Source organism: Teleopsis dalmanni, unplaced genomic scaffold (genome assembly GCF_002237135.1).
Source record: "Teleopsis dalmanni isolate 2A unplaced genomic scaffold, ASM223713v2 unscaffolded_contig_0284, whole genome shotgun sequence".
NCBI lineage: Eukaryota > Metazoa > Arthropoda > Insecta > Diptera > Diopsidae > Teleopsis > Teleopsis dalmanni.
Genome location: NW_024031666.1, coordinates 1 through 13,957, shown reverse-complemented (window position 1 = coordinate 13,957; position 13,957 = coordinate 1). Strand labels below are relative to the sequence as shown.

The following is a 13,957-nucleotide window of genomic DNA, read 5'->3' as shown; positions in this document are numbered from 1 at the left end:
TTATAAATAAAAAAATTTTAAATAATAAAATTTTAAATAAAAAAAATTAAATAAAAAAATTTTAAATTAAAAAAAGTTTAATTAAAATAAAGTTTACAAGAACTCACGTCATGCAAAAATTTTGAACTTAGGCGATTGGTATCTGAATTTGTATTTAAAATTTATATTTATTTGTATTTATATTGTATTTATATTTAAGTAAACTGTGATAATTTATTATAATGTCAGTTAGTTGGAAAATAAGTTTTTGAAATATTGTTGTTATTAAAAATAATAGTGTGTGTTTGAAACACAGATATTATCTTCAATGTATAGAAGATAATAAACGTTCCACAGAAATTCAAGTTGATCGCAAACGAACACGTGAATAATGTGGGAATAATCACAACAATATTTTAAAATTTATATTTAATATTTAAAATTATATTAACAATACTTGAAATAAATAATAAATATATTTTTTATTAATTTTAGAAGTCTTATGACGATGCATTGGTTTGCCTTGGCTGTGATGACATGCCTACTACTGACGATACTAAGTATGGGCATATATAATTTCCGTTTATTTTTAGAAATACGTGAAGTAAGTTCAAATAAATAATTAATATATATTTAACAATATTTAAAAAACTGTAAAAATAATTTTGATCTAGCTTAAAAGGCCAGGATAACGAAAATTTAGACAGTGTACGTGCCAATTTTTATACGCCGTCCGGTCCGTCGACCCGGATTTCAATTTTTAATCGTTTATTTTATTGGTTTTGAATGATTGGTTTTGAATAAATTTTTTTGTTGTTCAACAATTTAATTAGTATGTTCAATTTAATTTGTTAGTTTGTAAGTTAGTATGTAAGATAGTGCATTGAAAGGGTGTCCCTCATAGCACTTCATTAAATAAATAAATAAAAAAAATATGCACACATCTCTCAAATTAAGTAATACTTTTTCTGGAAACCCGAAACAATTCATCGCTAAAAATAAATTCTATCTGTATAATAAAATATAATAAGAAAAGAGTATATCATTCATCTGGATCTACAAAAGCACAAAAATTCAGAAATTCAATGGAATGATACTACAGGAGACTTCTTTGGTTGGATAGTCTCAGGTAATATCGATATAAGAACTGAAAGTACTACACTCGATATAGCAGATATCGACTTCTAATATTCTCTTTAAAAGATGTCGTACTCAATTACAAATGTAATTCAACACTGTAAGCAGAATCGACATTAACTACAGGAGACTTCTTTGGGATGGATAGTCTCAGGTAATATCGATATAAAAACAGTAAGTACTACAATCGATATAGCAGATATCGACTTCACACAGATAAGCTGTCAAGGGAAATACAATTTCTCACTGATAAAATGTGTGTTATGGGTAAACAGATCGATACTTATAAAGAGATTTATATGATAATTTAAAATATCAACATGGGAATGAGTTGTACAATATATTAAAAATATAACTTACAATATAGAATATATCAAATTTAGAAGAGTTTAATCAAAACAATTATTAATTATTTGAGTTCAAGCGCTCCAACACAAGCATTACTGAGATGGAAAAAGAATTTAAGTTTTTGCGTAGCGAAAATAAACATTTGAACGGTGATAAACTTTTGATGGAAGAAGAAATATATGATTTGAAAACGTGACTAGAAACGGAAGAAGGAGGCAAAACTAAAGCAGTCGCACTATAGATTAAGTTAGAACACGAAAAAGATGAACTTCCAGAATAAATAAAATTAACTCAAGATTACTGTTCCACTAATGTGGAGCCAGATCCTTTCGCATTACGTTCAAAATAATATTACAAGATAATATTATAATGGTATTAAGGAAAAACACAAAAGTATTGGAAATTAAATCAATTAACTCCTAATTGGTTGAATATAAAAAAAAATGTATGCTAAATATGTATATATGCTAAAAGTATTAAAGCGCTAAAGAAAGCTCTAATGATATATAAAAATTTAACATTTAAAAAAAATCACTTTAAGTCTCAAAGAAACGTGACCATTATAAACGGAAAGAAGAATTGGAACTAAACTTAAAGCATGGTTATTTAAAGCGTGCCTTTATCGTTCATAGATTCAAATTCTTGCACTTAGAAAACAATCCTTAGAAACAATCATTCGTGGTGTAAGAGTAAAGACGTTTCTTTTACTTAAATATATCTTGGACAAAAATGTTCATAAAGGTCCATTTTTTAGACAAGATAATGGCAAGCGTGATCGATATCAAAGATATATAAATTTCATTAAAACTGTATTCCCTGTTAAAAATAATCATTATAAATGTTTCGGTGGTTAAGTTTACACTCTTAATTGTATATTACAATTGCCCTATAATCCTTTCAAGAAACATCCAACACTTTTATAAATCTAATCTGGAAAACTAAACCAAGGTTGTTTATAAAACACATTTTTAAATATAAGACCAATGTCAGGTCTCAACACTCATCCATCAATTAATGAAATAAGATACAGCTTACCCAGACTGGTATCAATGAAGGTTATCGAGCATTCAAAATTTCGTAGGAGCAGCAATTGCAAATCAGATGATTAAAGGTTTCTGGAAATTAAAAAAGTATGTCACGAAGAATTTGTTTTTAGACAATCTAATGATAATAACATTTTAAATTGAATTCCTTCCACTGATACAGCAAACAATATCACTTTACCAGTACAGAGATACTTTATAGGCTGACCATGGTGTTAATAAAATTTTTCTAAATAAAATCAACAGTCCAAAATATATAGAATTTACGTTAAAATTTTATAATTTAAATAAAAATAAGTTTAATTTCATTTATTTGACTATTTCATTTTTTTCTAGATTTGGTCTTTTATTAGTTTCAGTAATTTTTTATCTTTATTAAATTAAAGGTTTTAAGTATATAGTAATTGAATTTTAAATATATTGTAGCACCTAATGCAGTTTAATATCTAATATCATCTTTGCTTACGTCTTCAATTATTTATAGAGCAGATTTTGAAATGAGAATTAGGTAAATTGGAGTGCTTAATAAGCATATAAATTAATGCCTATTAATTTGAAAATAAATTGAAATCTAGTATATTATAATTATACAAATTCATGAAAAAACCACAAACAACTAAAATAGGTTATGATGATATGACCGAAAAAAATATTATGGGTTCATTAAATTGTTATTATAAGTGGAAGATGGACTGATATTTTATACCGTATTTCACGGAATGTACAGAAAGTCTCAGTTTCCAGTTATAAACCGAGTGTTTAATCTTAGTTCAGATTTATTAAGACTTAGAAAGCTGCCATAATGTTTGTTGTAGACATAAATGAATTACGAGGATTGCCTTACGGCTTTGGTATTAGAAATAACATAGGCCGTGGTGTTAGAATAAGTTCGATATTTTATACTGTCGGTGCAGTTTGACAAGTCAAGTAGATACACCATAAAACTCCGCAATTTCTGATATTGGAATAAAAGTACCGCTTTTGCAAGCTTGTCACATACATCATTTCCGTAAAATTCTTATGACAATGGGTTCTGCAAGGTACAGATATGGTTTACTTTGTTCACACATTTTAACATAATTTTATTAATTTTATTTTTAAGTCATTTTATTTATTTTAATAACTTTTTGTTGTTTTTTTTTTATTTAGTTCATGACTTATTAAGTAAATCCACTTATTTTTAAATGAGTTATATTGAAATAAAAAATTATTTACTTATTTAATATAATTAGTTGCATTTTTGTGATTCACGTAAACTCTCTGCAACTTGAAATTAATCAAAAGCTTTAATCGATAAGATAGTTTTGAAAATATAAAGCACTTCGTTAAGAAAAAATAAAACAAAGAAGAAGAATTTAATACCAACAAATCTTGAGTACAGTGAAACCAGTTAATCTGGGAGATGCTTCCAGCACATTCATATGTTATCTATGTACATAATTTAAACTCATACATAAATCAAAATTTGAAATTCTTAAATTTCTTTATTAAATACGATTACTTAGCATACTTTTCATATGAAAATTTTATGCAGAGCCTCGTCGACTACATAATTAAAGATAGAAAACAGAAATTCTGTATGAACCTCAATAGATGTAAACATCTGTTTCAAAAGAAAAAAAACATTAATATGAGACCCATAAAATATATAAATATTGATATGCATATATATATATTTACAAACATAATAACACGCCTATATATGAACTTTTAGTTTTTGTCATAACGCGGACCTCAATTTAGATTACTTATTAATAGAAGAAAAAATAATAATAATATGTTTTTGAGAATTAATGCAACTTTATTTTATGAAAGAGTACAAACAAATAATTTTTAAATTTAGATTTAGAATTTTAAATTTAATGAAATTAAATCTAGTTTGGAAAATAACTTCATTGATAACTCAAGAGACATAAATAGTCGATCCATCCTATACTACTATCACAGAATATTTATATAAAAAATTATATCGCAAATTTGATTTAGCGCTTTGAAGTTTATAATATATACCAGTATACAACATCAAAACGACCATTTTTATTGTTGGAGTACTACTTTTCGAAACCTTTACACCGAAACTATATAAATACAAAGAATGTTGACCATTCTCTTACTACAAACTAACTTTCAACCCTTTCAAAGCTTCTCTATCCAATTACGTTCAAGAACGGTAATGCCGTTTTGCCACCACATCCCTCATAAGAATCTCTAGTATAAAAGTGTAGACACTAAATCCATCCCGTCGAGATTAGATTATTTAATTAGTATTTTATCTTTATCGTTGAACAGTCTGAGAAGCTGTCAAAGAAGTAGTTTTCTAAAATTCTATTTCTTCTGAACGCCAAAACCAGGCATTCACAAAAGAAGTGTTTTTTGGTTTCCTTCTCCCTGTACGTTTCCACAATTTCTACAATGAGGATTAAGAGGAATGCGCAGTCTCTGTACGTCGGCTCCTGTACAACAATGAATAGAAAGAACTGCAGTAAGCCTTGCAGTGTTCGTTCACACGATGTATTTTGATGAGTTCGTAAGATATATTTTTATAAGTAGATCACCAAGATTTGATGATAAGTACTTTATTTATGCTTCACCAAGATTTGATGATAAGTACTTTATTTATGCTTAGAAAACCAACATTTTGAGTACTTGTACTTTAACTTTAAAAAATCCACTTACCTACAAGTAAGGGCTGTAACTAGTAATTCACTTTCAAAAAATATCAGTAATTTAACAAAATCAAATCTTAATAAACAGTCACATCGCATTAATAAGGAATACACATAAGATATGTAATAATATAACCTTTGATTAATTTCAAGAGACTAAAGGTGTTTAGTTATCCTGGACATTACTACAGATTTACTAGTTTATATTCCAATCACCGTTAAGTAAGTCTTGTGTCTCACTTTGGAGTTGAACGCGTTGTGGTATCAGGAGAATAGTTTCGACTTCTTATTTATATTATATATGATCAACTAACTGATTTCCGTGGCTTAAAAGAGATTGTAAGTTTTCTATTGTATATATATTCGTATATTTAAAGGCAATTAAATCAAATGCCTATCACATTTTTTCATTATTTGGAAATTTTTGCAAGGCACGCGTATATTATCAAAATAAGCCGACATAATAACAACTCATGGTAAGAAGAGATCGTGAACAGCACCTGACATATTCAAATATTTCATTTAAGGCGGCAGTTAAAAATTAAATCTAGTGTTTTCTTCTCTACAGAATTTTCTACGAGTTCTTCTTTTTTCTATTATTATCATATTGTTTTTGTTATTTTTTTCGACTTAAGCCACTTGTGTATACAACGTGGGCTTACGTATTTTAATGACTTTATTTATTGATCACATTTAATTGAAGTTTTTCTGCTGTTATTATATTTTTGCTTGTATCTAGATACTTGGTACTGAGATTTTCCTATTTGGTACCTTTTTTGCGATATACGACTTTTGTTTTTTATAGCGTCTTGCTGTTAAGGTTAATATTTAATACTTAATTATTTTTCTGATCAGGTGCTATGTAATGGAGAACCTCAGATAAACCATATGTAGACAAGACAATGTATTTGAATATAATATACATGAATAAAAGAAATTCGTGCAAAAAAAAAATTAATAAAAAAAATTTATAAATAAAAATATTTTAAACAAAAAAATTTTAAATAATAAAATTTTAAATAATAAAATTTTAAATAAAAAAAAATTAAATAAAAAAATTTTAAATTAAAAAAAGTTTAATTAAAATAAAGTTTACAAGAACTCACGTCATGCAAAAATTTTGAACTTAGGCGATTGGTATCTGAATTTGTATTTAAAATTTATATTTATTTGTATTTATATTGTATTTATATTGTATTTATATTTAAGTAAACTGTGATAATTTATAATAATGTCAGTTAGTTGGAAAATAAGTTTTTGAAATATTGTTGTTATTAAAAATAATAGTGTGTGTTTGAAACACAGATATTATCTTCAATGTATAGAAGATAATAAACGTTCCACAGAAATTCAAGTTGATCGCAAACGAACACGTGAATAGTGTGGGAATAATCACAACAATATTTTAAAATTTATATTTAATATTTAAAATTATATTAACAATACTTGAAATAAATAATAAATATATTTTTTATTAATTTTAGAAGTCTTATGACGATGCATTGGTTTGCCTTGGCTGTGATGACATGCCTACTACTGACGATACTAAGTATGGGCATATATAATTTCCGTTTATTTTTAGAAATACGTGAAGTAAGTTCAAATAAATAATTAATATATATTTAACAATATTTAAAAAACTGTAAAAATAATTTTGATCTAGCTTAAAAGGCCAGGATAACGAAAATTTAGACAGTGTACGTGCCAATTTTTATACGCCGTCCGGTCCGTCGACCCGGATTTCAATTTTTAATCGTTTATTTTATTGGTTTTGAATGATTGGTTTTGAATAAATTTTTTTGTTGTTCAACAATTTAATTAGTATGTTCAATTTAATTTGTTAGTTTGTAAGTTAGTATGTAAGATAGTGCATTGAAAGTGTGTCCCTCATAGCACTTCATTAAATAATTAAATAAAAAAAATATGCACACATCTCTCAAATTAAGTAATACTTTTTCTGGAAACCCGAAATAATTCGTCGCTAAAAATAAATTCTATCTGTATAATAAAATATAATAAGAAAAGAGTATATCATTCATCTGGATCTACAAGAGCACAAAAATTCAGAAATTCAATAAAATGATACTACAGGAGACTTCTTTGGGATGGATAGTCTCAGGTAATATTGATATAAGAACTGAAAGTACTACACTCGATATAGCAGATATCGACTTCTAATATTCTCTTTAAAAGATGTCGTACTCAATTACAAATGTAATTCTACACTGTAAGCAGAATCGACATTATTATTGGATCTGATTTGATGCCTGAAATTTTACAAACAAAAATTCAGAAATTCAATGGAATGATACTACAGGAGACTTCTTTGGGATGGATAGTCTCAGGTAATATCGATATAAAAACAGTAAGTACTACAATCGATATAGCAGATATCGACTTCACACAGATAAGCTGTCAAGGGAAATACAATTTCTCACTGATAAAATGTGTGTTATGGGTAAACAGATCGATACTGATAAAGAGATTTATATGATAATTTAAAATATCAACATGGGAATGAGTTGTACAATATATTAAATATATAACTTACAATATAGAATATATCAAATTTAGAAGAGTTTAATCAAAACAATTATTAATTATTTGAGTTCAAGCGCTCCAACACAAGCATTACTGAGATGGAAAAAGAATTTAAGTTTTTGCGTAGCGAAAATAAACATTTGAACGGTGATAAACTTTTGATGGAAGAAGAAATATATGATTTGAAAACGTGACTAGAAACGGAAGAAGGAGGCAAAACTAAAGCAGTCGCACTATAGATTAAGTTAGAACACGAAAAAGATGAACTTCCAGAATAAATAAAATTAACTCAAGATTACTATTCCACTAATGTGGAGCCAGATCCTTTCGCATTACGTTCAAAATAATATTACAAGATAATATTATAATGGTATTAAGGAAAAACACAAAAGTATTGGAAATTAAATCAATTAACTCCTAATTGGTTGAATATAAAAAAAAATGTATGCTAAATATGTATATATGCTAAAAGTATTAAAGCGCTAAAGAAAGCTCTAATGATATATAAAAATTTAACATTTAAAAAAAATCACTTTAAGTCTCAAAGAAACGTGACCATTATAAACGGAAAGAAGAATTGGAACTAAACTTAAAGCATGGTTATTTAAAGCGTGCCTTTATCGTTCATAGATTCAAATTCTTGCACTTAGAAAACAATCCTTAGAAACAATCATTCGTGGTGTAAGAGTAAAGACGTTTCTTTTACTTAAATATATCTTGGACAAAAATGTTCATAAAGGTCCATTTTTTAGACAAGATAATGGCAAGCGTGATCGATATCAAAGATATATAAATTTCATTAAAACTGTATTCCCTGTTAAAAATAATCATTATAAATGTTTCGGTGGTTAAGTTTACACTCTTAATTGTATATTACAATTGCCCTATAATCCTTTCAAGAAACATCCAACACTTTTATAAATCTAATCTGGAAAACTAAACCAAGGTTGTTTATAAAACACATTTTTAAATATAAGACCAATGTCAGGTCTCAACACTCATCCATCAATTAATGAAATAAGATACAGCTTACCCAGACTGGTATCAATGAAGATTATCGAGCATTCAAAATTTCGTAGGAGCAGCAATTGCAAATCAGATGATTAAAGGTTTCTGGAAATTAAAAAAGTATGTCACGAAGAATTTGTTTTTAGACAATCTAATGATAATAACATTTTAAATTGAATTCCTTCCACTGATACAGCAAACAATATCACTTTACCAGTACAGAGATACTTTATAGGCTGACCATGGTGTTAATAAAATTTTTCTAAATAAAATCAACAGTCCAAAATATATAGAATTTACGTTAAAAGTAGACACAATGCTTGATCAGTACCCAGAACAGTTCAAATCAAAAACTTTGATATGGATCGCCTTTTATTAAAACATCCTTCAGATAACCTCTAAAAAATATTTGGTAAGTATTGATTTTTAAATGGCACTAAAAAATCATATGTATAATATACTAATATGCTGTTCGTATTCGGTTTTACGAAGTATTCGAAAAATTCGAATAATCGAATTGTAAACGAAGTCTTCGAAGTTGAAAATAAATCCGGATTTTTTTTAAATTCGAAGCCTTCGAATATTCGAATTTTATGCGCAGTGAAAATATTCGAATTATTCGAAGACTTCGAAAGCAAAAGTTAAAGAGTATAAGAGAGCACAAAATGCAAACAAACGTGCATCACACACGAAGTATTCGAAGAATTCGAATAATCGAATAGTAAACAAGATTCTCGAAGTTGGAAATAAATCCGGATTTTTTTTAAATTCGAAACCTTCGAATATTCGGATTTTATGCACAAAATGCAAACAAACGTGCATCACACAAGTTGTTTAAGGGATGATAGAATTTACTTTGTTTGCACGATTTAGTGTTTTTTTGTGTGTGTTGTTTGTAATTTTTGTTTTATTTTATTTTATATATTTTATTATATATTATTAAATTAAAAATTTACATTTTAATTAACTTATAATTTATATTAAAAAAATTATATTAATGAAAATTTTAAATATAATATGAAATACATACGTGTACCAGAGGCGAGGCGTCGAATGGTTCAGAGTGTTCACTGAACACCTTAACAAAGCTTCCTTTTTAGATCTTTCTTTTATTAGGTAAATAATCTCGCTATTTTGCTACTTAACATTTTTTATAATAGCTTTTCCAAACAGATTAACATAAACACAAAACATACAATACAAACAAAATCACACATACACATGTTAGTTGCACCCAACATTACTTATATATAAGAGAAAACACATTCCTCTTAAAATATACTATTTTTTATTTAAGTAATAGGCTATTGAAGCACCCCGACCTAAAAGATCTGTTGTGCGCCTAAAATATACTAAGGTTCAGAATAAAAACTGCACCGCGCTGCTTACAAAGCATGCAAATAAAATAACATTCACATTGGGACTATGTTTAATATTGAATAAACACAAAACATACAAACAAATATAAAAATAAAATAAAATAACATATTTTACGCGCAAAATATGTACGTAAAATAATCATAACTCTTAAGTTAATGTGTACAAGCGGTTCAATAAAAAAGTGAACCTCCAATGTTATGCAAAGTAAATACAAAAGAGAAAAGAAATGACTGAGCGAAAATCGCTTTACATTTGACTGGAGGTTCAGTCGACTAATTTGAATCCCAAGTTCATACAAAGCGTGCAAATACAATCAAAGTCACGGAAAAGTCAAAGTCAAAGTCACGGAACAGTGCATAGTAAATACAAAGTAAAAGAGTAAATGAATGCACGAGAGTTCTTACTCTTATGTAGAGGTTGGAAATAAACCAAAAACAAAGTCATTATTGCAATTTTATACTAGCAAATGGTAAAAGTAAAGAAAAAATTTGAAAAAATTTGAAGTTAAAAATAATAATTTAATTTATATTTGATTCAAATATCTTTTTTAAACGATGTTCTAAAAAAAAGGTTTTAATTCATAAAATGAATAGACCAACTCCAGATATGAAATATTTGGTACCTGATGTAAAAATGTCGAAATCTGTGGTAAGTCGCTGTTTTCCTACAGCTACAGCATTATGGTAAATAAAAACCAGTGGATCACAGGCTGCAAACATTCAAATAAATTGTTTTGTTTGTCTTGTACGCTATTTGCTTGTGGAAAGGATAAAGCTCAGGAGTAGGGGAAATACGTTATAGTTGGAATTCTGTTTTGACCAATTGTGAACTAGAATCCCGCGCTTATCCAATCGTTAATTTTTTTATTTTTACGCTGGCAATACAACTACACACATTCTGTCAAAGTTTAACGCATATCGTACGATTAGTTTTTGTTTGGCGTCTATACAAAGAATTCGAAAAATTTTCTTGTTACGATTTTTACCTTATGGCCTCTATGGTCCCAAAACGCGTTCCTCGCAATGGGAATTTGAGTCGGGGAAGAGGAAAAAGTCATTTTTCGACTTCTTTGTACACACGGCAAACAAAAACTAATCGTACGATATGCATTAAAAATTTTTACATGAAATGCAAACGGCTTAAGCCAACTTAAACTTGAACTCACAAACTACATGGCCCGAGAAGGTGTGGATGTTATGCTTTGCTCAGAAACACATCTTACAAACAAAAATTTCATTTCTATTCCTGATTATATGTTTTATAAATCATCCAGATGACAAAGCACATTGTGGTACAGATATTTTGATAAGAAGGCGTCTAAAACACTACAAGCACACGTAGAGACTACAACACCAAGCACACGTATTGGGGTTCACGGCTCTGTAATCCAAAACGTAAATAGCTTTACAATTCCATTCTAAATAGAAAAAATGCACTAGACGTAATCTCTACTGGGCAGCCAACATATCTTCTGACCATTTTCCATTTACATTTTGGTTACTTGATGCTCTTCTGTTTCGTGACTGTTCCAATAGCCTTACAAGTCCTAGAACAAACTGGCTCAAATATAAAAAGTACATTAGTTTTCTCATACACACAAATTACAAGATAAAGGTAAATCTCATATTGTGGACGCAACCTCAGTTTTAAATTCAATTCTGATTTCAGCAGCAGAAAACTCCACCCCTAAAGACAATAAAATTTACAGATCCAATAAAGTACTTACAAATAGTAATATAGAAAACTTAGTTTCACAAAAACGTAGGTTAAGGCGTGAATGGCAAAAATCTAGGTCCCCTTTAGCGCAAAACTTATTTAAGGAAGCCCAAAGGAGACTTAGATCTGCATTAAGCAAGGAAGTCAAAGTCAGACAATATAATTATATTCAAAACCTATGTCCAAATGGCAAAAACCATTCATCTTTGTGGAATGCTAGCAAAGGTATAAATTCTTCCATAGACTCAGATTCTCCAATAAAAAACTCTCTTGGAAACTGGGCGCGAAGTGATGAAGAAAAATCTAACGTTTTTGCCGATTACCTAAAAGAGGTGTTCCAACCAAATCCTGCAACAGGACAATATAACTTTCCCACTCAAGATCCACCAGCACCATCTATTGACATGAATATCACGGCCAATGATCTTGTTCAAATAATCACAAACAAGTTAGATTTCAAAAAGGCATCGAAATATGATAACATCTCACCCATAATGATAAAAACTTACCCCTTTTGGCCATAAATTTTATCACAATACTTTTTAATGCCATTATTAAATTTGGTTTTTACCCAACAGAGTGGAAAACATCCATGATTATTATGATTCATAAATCAGGTAAAGATCCAACGCTTGCCTCTTGATACAGGCCAATACGCTTACTACCATGCCTTTCTAAACTCTTTGAAAGAGCACTGCTTTTAAAGCTGAAACCATTCCTCGACGGTCAAAACCTAATACTCTTCCACCAGTTTGGTTTTAGGGAAAATTATAGAACTATTAAGCAAGTAAATCGTATAACGAATGAAATAAGACATGCATATGAGCTCAGGGAATATTGCTCCGCGGTATTTCTCGATGTTAAATAAGCTTTTAACAAATTATGGCATAATTAGGTCCTATATAAGATACGCTGTTCATTACCTTCAAATATCCACTCAGTTTTAGAATCGTATCTACATAACAGAAGCTTTAAAGTTAAATGTAATTTATATACTTCTAATAATTTCCCAATATAAGCTGGTTGATGATGTTGATGAGCAACTTGAGTCAGTTTTAAAATCCGTTGCAGCCCTTAAGGCTGACAACGCCCGGCTTCGTGCTGAGAATACCGTCCTTGCTACTAAACTGTCGTTGCTCACGGGCAACCCACCAAAGTCCTCCTCTTCTTCCCTAGCCGCAGTTACTGTACCCCCTTCCACCTCCACAGCTACTGTCTGTAGCATTTCTAGTCTCTCCAAGCCAGCGCCAAGACCCAAATCTTTGTCTAGCGCTAATCCCATCCCCAAACCTTCCTTAGCTCCCAAGGTCCCTGTGGGACCCAATCCCTCCGTTCCTTCTACTGTTCCCTTGGCTTCGGCCACTAAGTCTTCGATGCCACCTGCCATTACGGCCCGTGGCGTCAATGTCAAGGAGCTTGGCTCCGCAATAAAATCCGCTTTTCCTAATGCTGTTCATGAGTTTAAATGCGTAAATAGCACAACCACGCGTATTCTTACTAAGAGTAAGGTTACCTTTTACAACATCAGTTTTCTGCACCGTGAGCAGAAAGTTAACAGTTTTGCCTCTATCCCCTCAGAGGATCGAATCACTCCTGTCCTCCTTAAGAACTTCCCCTCATCCTATGATGAGGATGACTTAAAGTCGACGTTGGCGACGGACTTACCTGAGTTCACCTTTTCGAAGGTCTCCAAGTTTTCTCCCCCCGCGCGCTTCACAAAGTGTAATCAAAGCAATTTGCAGCCACTATTCCCAAGTGCTGTAATTGTGGTCAGACTGGTCATCCGGCCAACTACCGCTGCTCCAAATTTAAGGAGCTGCGTTCTCTTCGCGCCAGTAAGACTCGTACGCAAAAAATCCCCCCCTTATGTCTATCGACCTGAGGGCCCCAACGAAGTTTGTGAGACCTGGAGCCTCATTTGCCTCTGCGGCAAAAGCCGCAACCCCCAAGCCCACTTCGCTGCCCAAAGCAGCTGTTATGCACTGTACCTAGTTTGATACAGCTTTTAGCCAATCCGGCACATAAACCAGCTTAGCGTTTACACGTTATGTTTTCACCCGTATCTAGTCTGATACGGATTTAGCTAATCCGGCACATTAACCAGCTTAGCATTCACTTACGCAATCCGGCACATGAACC

General features: G+C 30.1%; 2 long non-coding RNA genes across 3 annotated transcripts; both read left to right on the top strand.

The window, feature by feature from the left end:
- Window positions 1-263: 263 nt before the first annotated feature.
- Window positions 264-757, top strand: LOC119663310. Its single transcript, XR_005251029.1, has 3 exons — window positions 264-372; window positions 475-583; window positions 654-757. It is a non-coding gene; the product is annotated as an uncharacterized LOC119663310 (long non-coding RNA).
- Window positions 758-6,446: 5,689 nt separating this feature from the next.
- On the top strand, window positions 6,447-6,940 carry LOC119663311. Of its 2 annotated transcripts, none has more exons than XR_005251031.1 (3): window positions 6,447-6,555; window positions 6,661-6,766; window positions 6,837-6,940. It is a non-coding gene; the product is annotated as an uncharacterized LOC119663311 (long non-coding RNA). The 2 variants fall into 2 exon arrangements; XR_005251030.1 differs by having other exon boundaries at window positions 6,658-6,766.
- Window positions 6,941-13,957: the final 7,017 nt, after the last annotated feature.